The sequence below is a fragment of the Garra rufa genome, unplaced genomic scaffold, assembly GCF_049309525.1.
Source record: "Garra rufa unplaced genomic scaffold, GarRuf1.0 hap1_unplaced_001, whole genome shotgun sequence".
NCBI classification, from domain to species: Eukaryota; Metazoa; Chordata; class Actinopteri; order Cypriniformes; family Cyprinidae; genus Garra; species Garra rufa.
The window spans coordinates 19,738,850-19,752,977 of NW_027394276.1; the positions used below are offsets into that span (position 1 = coordinate 19,738,850).

Genomic DNA, 14,128 nt, shown 5'->3' on the forward strand with positions numbered 1-14,128 from the left:
ACATTTAAATGATTGTAATAAATAGAGCGGTAAAACACGTCTTTCTAAAAGCCAGCATATTATATAAATAGTGAAGAAAAGGCAAAAGCTTACAGCACCTGGTATTCCCAGGCGGTCTCCCATCCAAGTACTAAGCAGGCCCGACGCTGCTTAGCTTCCGAGATCAGACGAGATCGGGCGCTCTCAGCGCGGTATGGCCGTAAGCGAGGGCTGCTCCAAAAAGTGGGCTATTTAAAGATCAGCCTCCGTAAAAGCCAGCATATTATATAAATAGTGAAGAAAAGGCAAAAGCTTACAGCACCTGGTATTCCCAGGCGGTCTCCCATCCAAGTGTAACAATCGGCCTTATCAGCCGAGTTACAAGACTAAAATGGGATCAGATTTAACTGTGAGAGATGACTAGTGGTTAAAAGAATGAGACATAAAAGAAGATTGGTTTAAATAGATTTGGTTTATTTACAAGGTTCACATAAAAGACTTTAAAACAACACGATAAAACGAGGTAAACGCTGTTAAAAGAATACAGTTCATTTGTCCATACCCTAAAAACAGTCCAAGAATCCCAGTGTGTTGATAAGTCCAATGTGAGTGTCCACCGGTGTATATACAATCCACAGAAAGTGTAATCCAAAGTTTGCAGGTGGTGAATGGAAAGGTGAGCTCTAAAATTAGCAACTCCTCAATCCAACAGTTTGGTGACTGTCCTTTGTTTGTCATGCTGCTCTCTTATACAGTTGTACTTCCTGCTTCCTGTCATGTGTCTAGTCACATGGCAGGCCAACCATCCATTTTTTATAGACACACACTCACTTAAAATGTTAAGAGTAATAAAATGGCCTAAAAAACATGTAAAACACTTAAAACTCTATAATACATTTAAATGATTGTAATAAATAGAGCGGTAAAACACGTCTTTCTAAAAGCCAGCATATTATATAAATAGTGAAGAAAAGGCAAAAGCTTACAGCACCTGGTATTCCCAGGCGGTCTCCCATCCAAGTACTAAGCAGGCCCGACGCTGCTTAGCTTCCGAGATCAGACGAGATCGGGCGCTCTCAGCGCGGTATGGCCGTAAGCGAGGGCTGCTCCAAAAAGTGGGCTATTTAAAGATCAGCCTCCGTAAAGCCAGCATATTATATAAATAGTGAAGAAAAGGCAAAAGCTTACAGCACCTGGTATTCCCAGGCGGTCTCCCATCCAAGTACTAAGCAGGCCCGACGCTGCTTAGCTTCCGAGATCAGACGAGATCGGGCGCTCTCAGCGCGGTATGGCCGTAAGCGAGGGCTGCTCCAAAAAGTGGGCTATTTAAAGATCAGCCTCCGTGAAAGCCAGCATATTATATAAATAGTGAAGAAAAGGCAAAAGCTTACAGCACCTGGTAATCCCAGGCGGTCTCCCATCCAAGTGTAACAATCGGCCTTATCAGCCGAGTTACAAGACTAAAATGGGGTCAGATTTAACTGTGAGAGATGACGAGTGGTTAAAAGAATGAGACATAAAAGAAGATTGGTTTAAATAGATTTGGTTTATTTACAAGGTTCACATAAAAGACTTTAAAACAACACGATAAAACGAGGTAAACGCTGTTAAAAGAATACAGTTCATTTGTCCATACCCTAAAAACAGTCCAAGAATCCCAGTGTGTTGATAAGTCCAATGTGAGTGTCCACCGGTGTATATACAATCCACAGAAAGTGTAATCCAAAGTTTGCAGGTGGTGAATGGAAAGGTGAGCTCTAAAATTAGCAACTCCTCAATCCAACAGTTTGGTGACTGTCCTTTGTTTGTCATGCTGCTCTCTTATACAGTTGTACTTCCTGCTTCCTGTCATGTGTCTAGTCACATGGCAGGCCAACCATCCATTTTTTAAAGACGCACACTCACTTAAAATGTTAAGAGTAATAAAATGGCCTAAAAAACATGTAAAACACTTAAAACTCTATAATACATTTAAATGATTGTAATAAATAGAGCGGTAAAACACGTCTTTCTAAAAGCCAGCATATTATATAAATAGTGAAGAAAAGGCAAAAGCTTACAGCACCTGGTATTCCCAGGCGGTCTCCCATCCAAGTACTAAGCAGGCCCGACGCTGCTTAGCTTCCGAGATCAGACGAGATCGGGCGCTCTCAGCGCGGTATGGCCGTAAGCGAGGGCTGCTCCAAAAAGTGGGCTATTTAAAGATCAGCCTCCGTAAAAGCCAGCATATTATATAAATAGTGAAGAAAAGGCAAAAGCTTACAGCACCTGGTAATCCCAGGCGGTCTCCCATCCAAGTGTAACAATCGGCCTTATCAGCCGAGTTACAAGACTAAAATGGGGTCAGATTTAACTGTGAGAGATGACTAGTGGTTAAAAGAATGAGACATAAAAGAAGATTGGTTTAAATAGATTTGGTTTATTTACAAGGTTCACATAAAAGACTTTAAAACAACACGATAAAACGAGGTAAACGCTGTTAAAAGAATACAGTTCATTTGTCCATACCCTAAAAACAGTCCAAGAATCCCAGTGTGTTGATAAGTCCAATGTGAGTGTCCACCGGTGTATATACAATCCACAGAAAGTGTAATCCAAAGTTTGCAGGTGGTGAATGGAAAGGTGAGCTCTAAAATTAGCAACTCCTCAATCCAACAGTTTGGTGACTGTCCTTTGTTTGTCATGCTGCTCTCTTATACAGTTGTACTTCCTGCTTCCTGTCATGTGTCTAGTCACATGGCAGGCCAACCATCCATTTTTTAAAGACACACACTCACTTAAAATGTTAAGAGTAATAAAATGGCCTAAAAAACATGTAAAACACTTAAAACTCTATAATACATTTAAATGATTGTAATAAATAGAGCGGTAAAACACGTCTTTCTAAAAGCCAGCATATTATATAAATAGTGAAGAAAAGGCAAAAGCTTACAGCACCTGGTATTCCCAGGCGGTCTCCCATCCAAGTACTAAGCAGGCCCGACGCTGCTTAGCTTCCGAGATCAGACGAGATCGGGCGCTCTCAGCGCGGTATGGCCGTAAGCGAGGGCTGCTCCAAAAAGTGGGCTATTTAAAGATCAGCCTCCGTAAAAGCCAGCATATTATATAAATAGTGAAGAAAAGGCAAAAGCTTACAGCACCTGGTATTCCCAGGCGGTCTCCCATCCAAGTACTAAGCAGGCCCGACGCTGCTTAGCTTCCGAGATCAGACGAGATCGGGCGATCTCAGCGCGGTATGGCCGTAAGCGAGGGCTGCTCCAAAAAGTGGGCTATTTAAAGATCAGCCTCCGTAAAAGCCAGCATATTATATAAATAGTGAAGAAAAGGCAAAAGCTTACAGCACCTGGTATTCCCAGGCGGTCTCCCATCCAAGTGTAACAATCGGCCTTATCAGTCGAGTTACAAGACTAAAATGGGATCAGATTTAACTGTGAGAGATGACTAGTGGTTAAAAGAATGAGACATAAAAGAAGATTGGTTTAAATAGATTTGGTTTATTTACAAGGTTCACATAAAAGACTTTAAAACAACACGATAAAACGAGGTAAACGCTGTTAAAAGAATACAGTTCATTTGTCCATACCCTAAAAACAGTCCAAGAATCCCAGTGTGTTGATAAGTCCAATGTGAGTGTCCACCGGTGTATATACAATCCACAGAAAGTGTAATCCAAAGTTTGCAGGTGGTGAATGGAAAGGTGAGCTCTAAAATTAGCAACTCCTCAATCCAACAGTTTGGTGACTGTCCTTTGTTTGTCATGCTGCTCTCTTATACAGTTGTACTTCCTGCTTCCTGTCATGTGTCTAGTCACATGGCAGGCCAACCATCCATTTTTTAAAGACACACACTCACTTAAAATGTTAAGAGTAATAAAATGGCCTAAAAAACATGTAAAACACTTAAAACTCTATAATACATTTAAATGATTGTAATAAATAGAGCGGTAAAACACGTCTTTCTAAAAGCCAGCATATTATATAAATAGTGAAGAAAAGGCAAAAGCTTACAGCACCTGGTATTCCCAGGCGGTCTCCCATCCAAGTACTAAGCAGGCCCGACGCTGCTTAGCTTCCGAGATCAGACGAGATCGGGCGCTCTCAGCAGGGTATGGCCGTAAGCGAGGGCTGCTCCAAAAAGTGGGCTATTTAAAGATCAGCCTCCGTAAAAGCCAGCATATTATATAAATAGTGAAGAAAAGGCAAAAGCTTACAGCACCTGGTAATCCCAGGCGGTCTCCCATCCAAGTGTAACAATTGGCCTTATCAGCCGAGTTACAAGACTAAAATGGGGTCAGATTTAACTGTGAGAGATGACTAGTGGTTAAAAGAATGAGACATAAAAGAAGATTGGTTTAAATAGATTTGGTTTATTTACAAGGTTCACATAAAAGACTTTAAAACAACACGATAAAACGAGGTAAACGCTGTTAAAAGAATACAGTTCATTTGTCCATACCCTAAAAACAGTCCAAGAATCCCAGTGTGTTGATAAGTCCAATGTGAGTGTCCACCGGTGTATATACAATCCACAGAAAGTGTAATCCAAAGTTTGCAGGTGGTGAATGGAAAGGTGAGCTCTAAAATTAGCAACTCCTCAATCCAACAGTTTGGTGACTGTCCTTTGTTTGTCATGCTGCTCTCTTATACAGTTGTACTTCCTGCTTCCTGTCATGTGTCTAGTCACATGGCAGGCCAACCATCCATTTTTTAAAGACACACACTCACTTAAAATGTTAAGAGTAATAAAATGGCCTAAAAAACATGTAAAACACTTAAAACTCTATAATACATTTAAATGATTGTAATAAATAGAGCGGTAAAACACGTCTTTCTAAAAGCCAGCATATTATATAAATAGTGAAGAAAAGGCAAAAGCTTACAGCACCTGGTATTCCCAGGCGGTCTCCCATCCAAGTACTAAGCAGGCCCGACGCTGCTTAGCTTCCGAGATCAGACGAGATCGGGCGCTCTCAGCGCGGTATGGCCGTAAGCGAGGGCTGCTCCAAAAAGTGGGCTATTTAAAGATCAGCCTCCGTAAAAGCCAGCATATTATATAAATAGTGAAGAAAAGGCAAAAGCTTACAGCACCTGGTATTCCCAGGCGGTCTCCCATCCAAGTACTAAGCAGGCCCGACGCTGCTTAGCTTCCGAGATCAGACGAGATCGGGCGCTCTCAGCGCGGTATGGCCGTAAGCGAGGGCTGCTCCAAAAAGTGGGCTATTTAAAGATCAGCCTCCGTAAAAGCCAGCATATTATATAAATAGTGAAGAAAAGGCAAAAGCTTACAGCACCTGGTATTCCCAGGCGGTCTCCCATCCAAGTGTAACAATCGGCCTTATCAGTCGAGTTACAAGACTAAAATGGGATCAGATTTAACTGTGAGAGATGACTAGTGGTTAAAAGAATGAGACATAAAAGAAGATTGGTTTAAATAGATTTGGTTTATTTACAAGGTTCACATAAAAGACTTTAAAACAACACGATAAAACGAGGTAAACGCTGTTAAAAGAATACAGTTCATTTGTCCATACCCTAAAAACAGTCCAAGAATCCCAGTGTGTTGATAAGTCCAATGTGAGTGTCCACCGGTGTATATACAATCCACAGAAAGTGTAATCCAAAGTTTGCAGGTGGTGAATGGAAAGGTGAGCTCTAAAATTAGCAACTCCTCAATCCAACAGTTTGGTGACTGTCCTTTGTTTGTCATGCTGCTCTCTTATACAGTTGTACTTCCTGCTTCCTGTCATGTGTCTAGTCACATGGCAGGCCAACCATCCATTTTTTAAAGACACACACTCACTTAAAATGTTAAGAGTAATAAAATGGCCTAAAAAACATGTAAAACACTTAAAACTCTATAATACATTTAAATGATTGTAATAAATAGAGCGGTAAAACACGTCTTTCTAAAAGCCAGCATATTATATAAATAGTGAAGAAAAGGCAAAAGCTTACAGCACCTGGTATTCCCAGGCGGTCTCCCATCCAAGTACTAAGCAGGCCCGACGCTGCTTAGCTTCCGAGATCAGACGAGATCGGGCGCTCTCAGCGCGGTATGGCCGTAAGCGAGGGCTGCTCCAAAAAGTGGGCTATTTAAAGATCAGCCTCCGTAAAAGCCAGCATATTATATAAATAGTGAAGAAAAGGCAAAAGCTTACAGCACCTGGTAATCCCAGGCGGTCTCCCATCCAAGTGTAACAATCGGCCTTATCAGCCGAGTTACAAGACTAAAATGGGGTCAGATTTAACTGTGAGAGATGACTAGTGGTTAAAAGAATGAGACATAAAAGAAGATTGGTTTAAATAGATTTGGTTTATTTACAAGGTTCACATAAAAGACTTTAAAACAACACGATAAAACGAGGTAAACGCTGTTAAAAGAATACAGTTCATTTGTCCATACCCTAAAAACAGTCCAAGAATCCCAGTGTGTTGATAAGTCCAATGTGAGTGTCCACCGGTGTATATACAATCCACAGAAAGTGTAATCCAAAGTTTGCAGGTGGTGAATGGAAAGGTGAGCTCTAAAATTAGCAACTCCTCAATCCAACAGTTTGGTGACTGTCCTTTGTTTGTCATGCTGCTCTCTTATACAGTTGTACTTCCTGCTTCCTGTCATGTGTCTAGTCACATGGCAGGCCAACCATCCATTTTTTAAAGACACACACTCACTTAAAATGTTAAGAGTAATAAAATGGCCTAAAAAACATGTAAAACACTTAAAACTCTATAATACATTTAAATGATTGTAATAAATAGAGCGGTAAAACACGTCTTTCTAAAAGCCAGCATATTATATAAATAGTGAAGAAAAGGCAAAAGCTTACAGCACCTGGTATTCCCAGGCGGTCTCCCATCCAAGTACTAAGCAGGCCCGACGCTGCTTAGCTTCCGAGATCAGACGAGATCGGGCGCTCTCAGCGCGGTATGGCCGTAAGCGAGGGCTGCTCCAAAAAGTGGGCTATTTAAAGATCAGCCTCCGTAAAAGCCAGCATATTATATAAATAGTGAAGAAAAGGCAAAAGCTTACAGCACCTGGTAATCCCAGGCGGTCTCCCATCCAAGTGTAACAATCGGCCTTATCAGCCGAGTTACAAGACTAAAATGGGGTCAGATTTAACTGTGAGAGATGACTAGTGGTTAAAAGAATGAGACATAAAAGAAGATTGGTTTAAATAGATTTGGTTTATTTACAAGGTTCACATAAAAGACTTTAAAACAACACGATAAAACGAGGTAAACGCTGTTAAAAGAATACAGTTCATTTGTCCATACCCTAAAAACAGTCCAAGAATCCCAGTGTGTTGATAAGTCCAATGTGAGTGTCCACCGGTGTATATACAATCCACAGAAAGTGTAATCCAAAGTTTGCAGGTGGTGAATGGAAAGGTGAGCTCTAAAATTAGCAACTCCTCAATCCAACAGTTTGGTGACTGTCCTTTGTTTGTCATGCTGCTCTCTTATACAGTTGTACTTCCTGCTTCCTGTCATGTGTCTAGTCACATGGCAGGCCAACCATCCATTTTTTAAAGACGCACACTCACTTAAAATGTTAAGAGTAATAAAATGGCCTAAAAAACATGTAAAACACTTAAAACTCTATAATACATTTAAATGATTGTAATAAATAGAGCGGTAAAACACGTCTTTCTAAAAGCCAGCATATTATATAAATAGTGAAGAAAAGGCAAAAGCTTACAGCACCTGGTATTCCCAGGCGGTCTCCCATCCAAGTACTAAGCAGGCCCGACGCTGCTTAGCTTCCGAGATCAGACGAGATCGGGCGCTCTCAGCGCGGTATGGCCGTAAGCGAGGGCTGCTCCAAAAAGTGGGCTATTTAAAGATCAGCCTCCGTAAAAGCCAGCATATTATATAAATAGTGAAGAAAAGGCAAAAGCTTACAGCACCTGGTAATCCCAGGCGGTCTCCCATCCAAGTGTAACAATCGGCCTTATCAGCCGAGTTACAAGACTAAAATGGGGTCAGATTTAACTGTGAGAGATGACTAGTGGTTAAAAGAATGAGACATAAAAGAAGATTGGTTTAAATAGATTTGGTTTATTTACAAGGTTCACATAAAAGACTTTAAAACAACACGATAAAACGAGGTAAACGCTGTTAAAAGAATACAGTTCATTTGTCCATACCCTAAAAACAGTCCAAGAATCCCAGTGTGTTGATAAGTCCAATGTGAGTGTCCACCGGTGTATATACAATCCACAGAAAGTGTAATCCAAAGTTTGCAGGTGGTGAATGGAAAGGTGAGCTCTAAAATTAGCAACTCCTCAATCCAACAGTTTGGTGACTGTCCTTTGTTTGTCATGCTGCTCTCTTATACAGTTGTACTTCCTGCTTCCTGTCATGTGTCTAGTCACATGGCAGGCCAACCATCCATTTTTTAAAGACGCACACTCACTTAAAATGTTAAGAGTAATAAAATGGCCTAAAAAACATGTAAAACACTTAAAACTCTATAATACATTTAAATGATTGTAATAAATAGAGCGGTAAAACACGTCTTTCTAAAAGCCAGCATATTATATAAATAGTGAAGAAAAGGCAAAAGCTTACAGCACCTGGTATTCCCAGGCGGTCTCCCATCCAAGTACTAAGCAGGCCCGACGCTGCTTAGCTTCCGAGATCAGACGAGATCGGGCGATCTCAGCGCGGTATGGCCGTAAGCGAGGGCTGCTCCAAAAAGTGGGCTATTTAAAGATCAGCCTCCGTAAAAGCCAGCATATTATATAAATAGTGAAGAAAAGGCAAAAGCTTACAGCACCTGGTATTCCCAGGCGGTCTCCCATCCAAGTGTAACAATCGGCCTTATCAGTCGAGTTACAAGACTAAAATGGGATCAGATTTAACTGTGAGAGATGACTAGTGGTTAAAAGAATGAGACATAAAAGAAGATTGGTTTAAATAGATTTGGTTTATTTACAAGGTTCACATAAAAGACTTTAAAACAACACGATAAAACGAGGTAAACGCTGTTAAAAGAATACAGTTCATTTGTCCATACCCTAAAAACAGTCCAAGAATCCCAGTGTGTTGATAAGTCCAATGTGAGTGTCCACCGGTGTATATACAATCCACAGAAAGTGTAATCCAAAGTTTGCAGGTGGTGAATGGAAAGGTGAGCTCTAAAATTAGCAACTCCTCAATCCAACAGTTTGGTGACTGTCCTTTGTTTGTCATGCTGCTCTCTTATACAGTTGTACTTCCTGCTTCCTGTCATGTGTCTAGTCACATGGCAGGCCAACCATCCATTTTTTAAAGACACACACTCACTTAAAATGTTAAGAGTAATAAAATGGCCTAAAAAACATGTAAAACACTTAAAACTCTATAATACATTTAAATGATTGTAATAAATAGAGCGGTAAAACACGTCTTTCTAAAAGCCAGCATATTATATAAATAGTGAAGAAAAGGCAAAAGCTTACAGCACCTGGTATTCCCAGGCGGTCTCCCATCCAAGTACTAAGCAGGCCCGACGCTGCTTAGCTTCCGAGATCAGACGAGATCGGGCGCTCTCAGCAGGGTATGGCCGTAAGCGAGGGCTGCTCCAAAAAGTGGGCTATTTAAAGATCAGCCTCCGTAAAAGCCAGCATATTATATAAATAGTGAAGAAAAGGCAAAAGCTTACAGCACCTGGTAATCCCAGGCGGTCTCCCATCCAAGTGTAACAATTGGCCTTATCAGCCGAGTTACAAGACTAAAATGGGGTCAGATTTAACTGTGAGAGATGACTAGTGGTTAAAAGAATGAGACATAAAAGAAGATTGGTTTAAATAGATTTGGTTTATTTACAAGGTTCACATAAAAGACTTTAAAACAACACGATAAAACGAGGTAAACGCTGTTAAAAGAATACAGTTCATTTGTCCATACCCTAAAAACAGTCCAAGAATCCCAGTGTGTTGATAAGTCCAATGTGAGTGTCCACCGGTGTATATACAATCCACAGAAAGTGTAATCCAAAGTTTGCAGGTGGTGAATGGAAAGGTGAGCTCTAAAATTAGCAACTCCTCAATCCAACAGTTTGGTGACTGTCCTTTGTTTGTCATGCTGCTCTCTTATACAGTTGTACTTCCTGCTTCCTGTCATGTGTCTAGTCACATGGCAGGCCAACCATCCATTTTTTAAAGACACACACTCACTTAAAATGTTAAGAGTAATAAAATGGCCTAAAAAACATGTAAAACACTTAAAACTCTATAATACATTTAAATGATTGTAATAAATAGAGCGGTAAAACACGTCTTTCTAAAAGCCAGCATATTATATAAATAGTGAAGAAAAGGCAAAAGCTTACAGCACCTGGTATTCCCAGGCGGTCTCCCATCCAAGTACTAAGCAGGCCCGACGCTGCTTAGCTTCCGAGATCAGACGAGATCGGGCGCTCTCAGCGCGGTATGGCCGTAAGCGAGGGCTGCTCCAAAAAGTGGGCTATTTAAAGATCAGCCTCCGTAAAAGCCAGCATATTATATAAATAGTGAAGAAAAGGCAAAAGCTTACAGCACCTGGTATTCCCAGGCGGTCTCCCATCCAAGTACTAAGCAGGCCCGACGCTGCTTAGCTTCCGAGATCAGACGAGATCGGGCGCTCTCAGCGCGGTATGGCCGTAAGCGAGGGCTGCTCCAAAAAGTGGGCTATTTAAAGATCAGCCTCCGTAAAAGCCAGCATATTATATAAATAGTGAAGAAAAGGCAAAAGCTTACAGCACCTGGTATTCCCAGGCGGTCTCCCATCCAAGTGTAACAATCGGCCTTATCAGTCGAGTTACAAGACTAAAATGGGATCAGATTTAACTGTGAGAGATGACTAGTGGTTAAAAGAATGAGACATAAAAGAAGATTGGTTTAAATAGATTTGGTTTATTTACAAGGTTCACATAAAAGACTTTAAAACAACACGATAAAACGAGGTAAACGCTGTTAAAAGAATACAGTTCATTTGTCCATACCCTAAAAACAGTCCAAGAATCCCAGTGTGTTGATAAGTCCAATGTGAGTGTCCACCGGTGTATATACAATCCACAGAAAGTGTAATCCAAAGTTTGCAGGTGGTGAATGGAAAGGTGAGCTCTAAAATTAGCAACTCCTCAATCCAACAGTTTGGTGACTGTCCTTTGTTTGTCATGCTGCTCTCTTATACAGTTGTACTTCCTGCTTCCTGTCATGTGTCTAGTCACATGGCAGGCCAACCATCCATTTTTTAAAGACACACACTCACTTAAAATGTTAAGAGTAATAAAATGGCCTAAAAAACATGTAAAACACTTAAAACTCTATAATACATTTAAATGATTGTAATAAATAGAGCGGTAAAACACGTCTTTCTAAAAGCCAGCATATTATATAAATAGTGAAGAAAAGGCAAAAGCTTACAGCACCTGGTATTCCCAGGCGGTCTCCCATCCAAGTACTAAGCAGGCCCGACGCTGCTTAGCTTCCGAGATCAGACGAGATCGGGCGCTCTCAGCGCGGTATGGCCGTAAGCGAGGGCTGCTCCAAAAAGTGGGCTATTTAAAGATCAGCCTCCGTAAAAGCCAGCATATTATATAAATAGTGAAGAAAAGGCAAAAGCTTACAGCACCTGGTAATCCCAGGCGGTCTCCCATCCAAGTGTAACAATCGGCCTTATCAGCCGAGTTACAAGACTAAAATGGGGTCAGATTTAACTGTGAGAGATGACTAGTGGTTAAAAGAATGAGACATAAAAGAAGATTGGTTTAAATAGATTTGGTTTATTTACAAGGTTCACATAAAAGACTTTAAAACAACACGATAAAACGAGGTAAACGCTGTTAAAAGAATACAGTTCATTTGTCCATACCCTAAAAACAGTCCAAGAATCCCAGTGTGTTGATAAGTCCAATGTGAGTGTCCACCGGTGTATATACAATCCACAGAAAGTGTAATCCAAAGTTTGCAGGTGGTGAATGGAAAGGTGAGCTCTAAAATTAGCAACTCCTCAATCCAACAGTTTGGTGACTGTCCTTTGTTTGTCATGCTGCTCTCTTATACAGTTGTACTTCCTGCTTCCTGTCATGTGTCTAGTCACATGGCAGGCCAACCATCCATTTTTTAAAGACACACACTCACTTAAAATGTTAAGAGTAATAAAATGGCCTAAAAAACATGTAAAACACTTAAAACTCTATAATACATTTAAATGATTGTAATAAATAGAGCGGTAAAACACGTCTTTCTAAAAGCCAGCATATTATATAAATAGTGAAGAAAAGGCAAAAGCTTACAGCACCTGGTATTCCCAGGCGGTCTCCCATCCAAGTACTAAGCAGGCCCGACGCTGCTTAGCTTCCGAGATCAGACGAGATCGGGCGCTCTCAGCGCGGTATGGCCGTAAGCGAGGGCTGCTCCAAAAAGTGGGCTATTTAAAGATCAGCCTCCGTAAAGCCAGCATATTATATAAATAGTGAAGAAAAGGCAAAAGCTTACAGCACCTGGTATTCCCAGGCGGTCTCCCATCCAAGTACTAAGCAGGCCCGACGCTGCTTAGCTTCCGAGATCAGACGAGATCGGGCGCTCTCAGCGCGGTATGGCCGTAAGCGAGGGCTGCTCCAAAAAGTGGGCTATTTAAAGATCAGCCTCCGTGAAAGCCAGCATATTATATAAATAGTGAAGAAAAGGCAAAAGCTTACAGCACCTGGTAATCCCAGGCGGTCTCCCATCCAAGTGTAACAATCGGCCTTATCAGCCGAGTTACAAGACTAAAATGGGGTCAGATTTAACTGTGAGAGATGACTAGTGGTTAAAAGAATGAGACATAAAAGAAGATTGGTTTAAATAGATTTGGTTTATTTACAAGGTTCACATAAAAGACTTTAAAACAACACGATAAAACGAGGTAAACGCTGTTAAAAGAATACAGTTCATTTGTCCATACCCTAAAAACAGTCCAAGAATCCCAGTGTGTTGATAAGTCCAATGTGAGTGTCCACCGGTGTATATACAATCCACAGAAAGTGTAATCCAAAGTTTGCAGGTGGTGAATGGAAAGGTGAGCTCTAAAATTAGCAACTCCTCAATCCAACAGTTTGGTGACTGTCCTTTGTTTGTCATGCTGCTCTCTTATACAGTTGTACTTCCTGCTTCCTGTCATGTGTCTAGTCACATGGCAGGCCAACCATCCATTTTTTAAAGACGCACACTCACTTAAAATGTTAAGAGTAATAAAATGGCCTAAAAAACATGTAAAACACTTAAAACTCTATAATACATTTAAATGATTGTAATAAATAGAGCGGTAAAACACGTCTTTCTAAAAGCCAGCATATTATATAAATAGTGAAGAAAAGGCAAAAGCTTACAGCACCTGGTATTCCCAGGCGGTCTCCCATCCAAGTACTAAGCAGGCCCGACGCTGCTTAGCTTCCGAGATCAGACGAGATCGGGCGCTCTCAGCGCGGTATGGCCGTAAGCGAGGGCTGCTCCAAAAAGTGGGCTATTTAAAGATCAGCCTCCGTAAAAGCCAGCATATTATATAAATAGTGAAGAAAAGGCAAAAGCTTACAGCACCTGGTATTCCCAGGCGGTCTCCCATCCAAGTGTAACAATCGGCCTTATCAGCCGAGTTACAAGACTAAAATGGGATCAGATTTAACTGTGAGAGATGACTAGTGGTTAAAAGAATGAGACATAAAAGAAGATTGGTTTAAATAGATTTGGTTTATTTACAAGGTTCACATAAAAGACTTTAAAACAACACGATAAAACGAGGTAAACGCTGTTAAAAGAATACAGTTCATTTGTCCATACCCTAAAAACAGTCCAAGAATCCCAGTGTGTTGATAAGTCCAATGTGAGTGTCCACCGGTGTATATACAATCCACAGAAAGTGTAATCCAAAGTTTGCAGGTGGTGAATGGAAAGGTGAGCTCTAAAATTAGCAACTCCTCAATCCAACAGTTTGGTGACTGTCCTTTGTTTGTCATGCTGCTCTCTTATACAGTTGTACTTCCTGCTTCCTGTCATGTGTCTAGTCACATGGCAGGCCAACCATCCATTTTTTATAGACACACACTCACTTAAAATGTTAAGAGTAATAAAATGGCCTAAAAAACATGTAAAACACTTAAAACTCTATAATACATTTAAATGATTGTAATAAATAGAGCGGTAAAA

General features: G+C 40.8%; 20 non-coding genes across 20 annotated transcripts; all 20 read right to left on the reverse strand.

Annotated features, from left to right (window-relative positions):
- Positions 1-86: 86 nt before the first annotated feature.
- On the reverse strand, positions 87-205 carry LOC141304208 (5S ribosomal RNA). Its single transcript, XR_012344174.1, has one exon. It is a non-coding gene; the product is annotated as a 5S ribosomal RNA (ribosomal RNA).
- Positions 206-958: 753 nt separating this feature from the next.
- LOC141304211 (5S ribosomal RNA) lies at positions 959-1,077 on the reverse strand. The gene has a single exon (XR_012344176.1). It is a non-coding gene; the product is annotated as a 5S ribosomal RNA (ribosomal RNA).
- An 83-nt stretch (positions 1,078-1,160) lies between these two features.
- On the reverse strand, positions 1,161-1,279 carry LOC141304212 (5S ribosomal RNA). The gene has a single exon (XR_012344177.1). It is a non-coding gene; the product is annotated as a 5S ribosomal RNA (ribosomal RNA).
- A 753-nt stretch (positions 1,280-2,032) lies between these two features.
- On the reverse strand, positions 2,033-2,151 carry LOC141304213 (5S ribosomal RNA). Its single transcript, XR_012344178.1, has one exon. It is a non-coding gene; the product is annotated as a 5S ribosomal RNA (ribosomal RNA).
- Positions 2,152-2,904: 753 nt separating this feature from the next.
- On the reverse strand, positions 2,905-3,023 carry LOC141304214 (5S ribosomal RNA). Its single transcript, XR_012344179.1, has one exon. It is a non-coding gene; the product is annotated as a 5S ribosomal RNA (ribosomal RNA).
- An 84-nt stretch (positions 3,024-3,107) lies between these two features.
- LOC141303306 (5S ribosomal RNA) lies at positions 3,108-3,226 on the reverse strand. The gene has a single exon (XR_012343287.1). It is a non-coding gene; the product is annotated as a 5S ribosomal RNA (ribosomal RNA).
- A 753-nt stretch (positions 3,227-3,979) lies between these two features.
- LOC141303388 (5S ribosomal RNA) lies at positions 3,980-4,098 on the reverse strand. The gene has a single exon (XR_012343370.1). It is a non-coding gene; the product is annotated as a 5S ribosomal RNA (ribosomal RNA).
- Positions 4,099-4,851: 753 nt separating this feature from the next.
- LOC141304215 (5S ribosomal RNA) lies at positions 4,852-4,970 on the reverse strand. Its single transcript, XR_012344180.1, has one exon. It is a non-coding gene; the product is annotated as a 5S ribosomal RNA (ribosomal RNA).
- Positions 4,971-5,054: 84 nt separating this feature from the next.
- Positions 5,055-5,173, reverse strand: LOC141304216 (5S ribosomal RNA). The gene has a single exon (XR_012344182.1). It is a non-coding gene; the product is annotated as a 5S ribosomal RNA (ribosomal RNA).
- A 753-nt stretch (positions 5,174-5,926) lies between these two features.
- Positions 5,927-6,045, reverse strand: LOC141304217 (5S ribosomal RNA). Its single transcript, XR_012344183.1, has one exon. It is a non-coding gene; the product is annotated as a 5S ribosomal RNA (ribosomal RNA).
- Positions 6,046-6,798: 753 nt separating this feature from the next.
- Positions 6,799-6,917, reverse strand: LOC141304218 (5S ribosomal RNA). Its single transcript, XR_012344184.1, has one exon. It is a non-coding gene; the product is annotated as a 5S ribosomal RNA (ribosomal RNA).
- Positions 6,918-7,670: 753 nt separating this feature from the next.
- LOC141304219 (5S ribosomal RNA) lies at positions 7,671-7,789 on the reverse strand. The gene has a single exon (XR_012344185.1). It is a non-coding gene; the product is annotated as a 5S ribosomal RNA (ribosomal RNA).
- Positions 7,790-8,542: 753 nt separating this feature from the next.
- LOC141303307 (5S ribosomal RNA) lies at positions 8,543-8,661 on the reverse strand. Its single transcript, XR_012343288.1, has one exon. It is a non-coding gene; the product is annotated as a 5S ribosomal RNA (ribosomal RNA).
- Positions 8,662-9,414: 753 nt separating this feature from the next.
- LOC141303389 (5S ribosomal RNA) lies at positions 9,415-9,533 on the reverse strand. The gene has a single exon (XR_012343371.1). It is a non-coding gene; the product is annotated as a 5S ribosomal RNA (ribosomal RNA).
- Positions 9,534-10,286: 753 nt separating this feature from the next.
- Positions 10,287-10,405, reverse strand: LOC141304220 (5S ribosomal RNA). Its single transcript, XR_012344186.1, has one exon. It is a non-coding gene; the product is annotated as a 5S ribosomal RNA (ribosomal RNA).
- Positions 10,406-10,489: 84 nt separating this feature from the next.
- LOC141304224 (5S ribosomal RNA) lies at positions 10,490-10,608 on the reverse strand. The gene has a single exon (XR_012344188.1). It is a non-coding gene; the product is annotated as a 5S ribosomal RNA (ribosomal RNA).
- Positions 10,609-11,361: 753 nt separating this feature from the next.
- LOC141304225 (5S ribosomal RNA) lies at positions 11,362-11,480 on the reverse strand. Its single transcript, XR_012344189.1, has one exon. It is a non-coding gene; the product is annotated as a 5S ribosomal RNA (ribosomal RNA).
- A 753-nt stretch (positions 11,481-12,233) lies between these two features.
- On the reverse strand, positions 12,234-12,352 carry LOC141304226 (5S ribosomal RNA). The gene has a single exon (XR_012344190.1). It is a non-coding gene; the product is annotated as a 5S ribosomal RNA (ribosomal RNA).
- An 83-nt stretch (positions 12,353-12,435) lies between these two features.
- LOC141304227 (5S ribosomal RNA) lies at positions 12,436-12,554 on the reverse strand. The gene has a single exon (XR_012344191.1). It is a non-coding gene; the product is annotated as a 5S ribosomal RNA (ribosomal RNA).
- A 753-nt stretch (positions 12,555-13,307) lies between these two features.
- On the reverse strand, positions 13,308-13,426 carry LOC141304228 (5S ribosomal RNA). The gene has a single exon (XR_012344193.1). It is a non-coding gene; the product is annotated as a 5S ribosomal RNA (ribosomal RNA).
- Between the last annotated feature and the right edge of the window lie 702 nt (positions 13,427-14,128).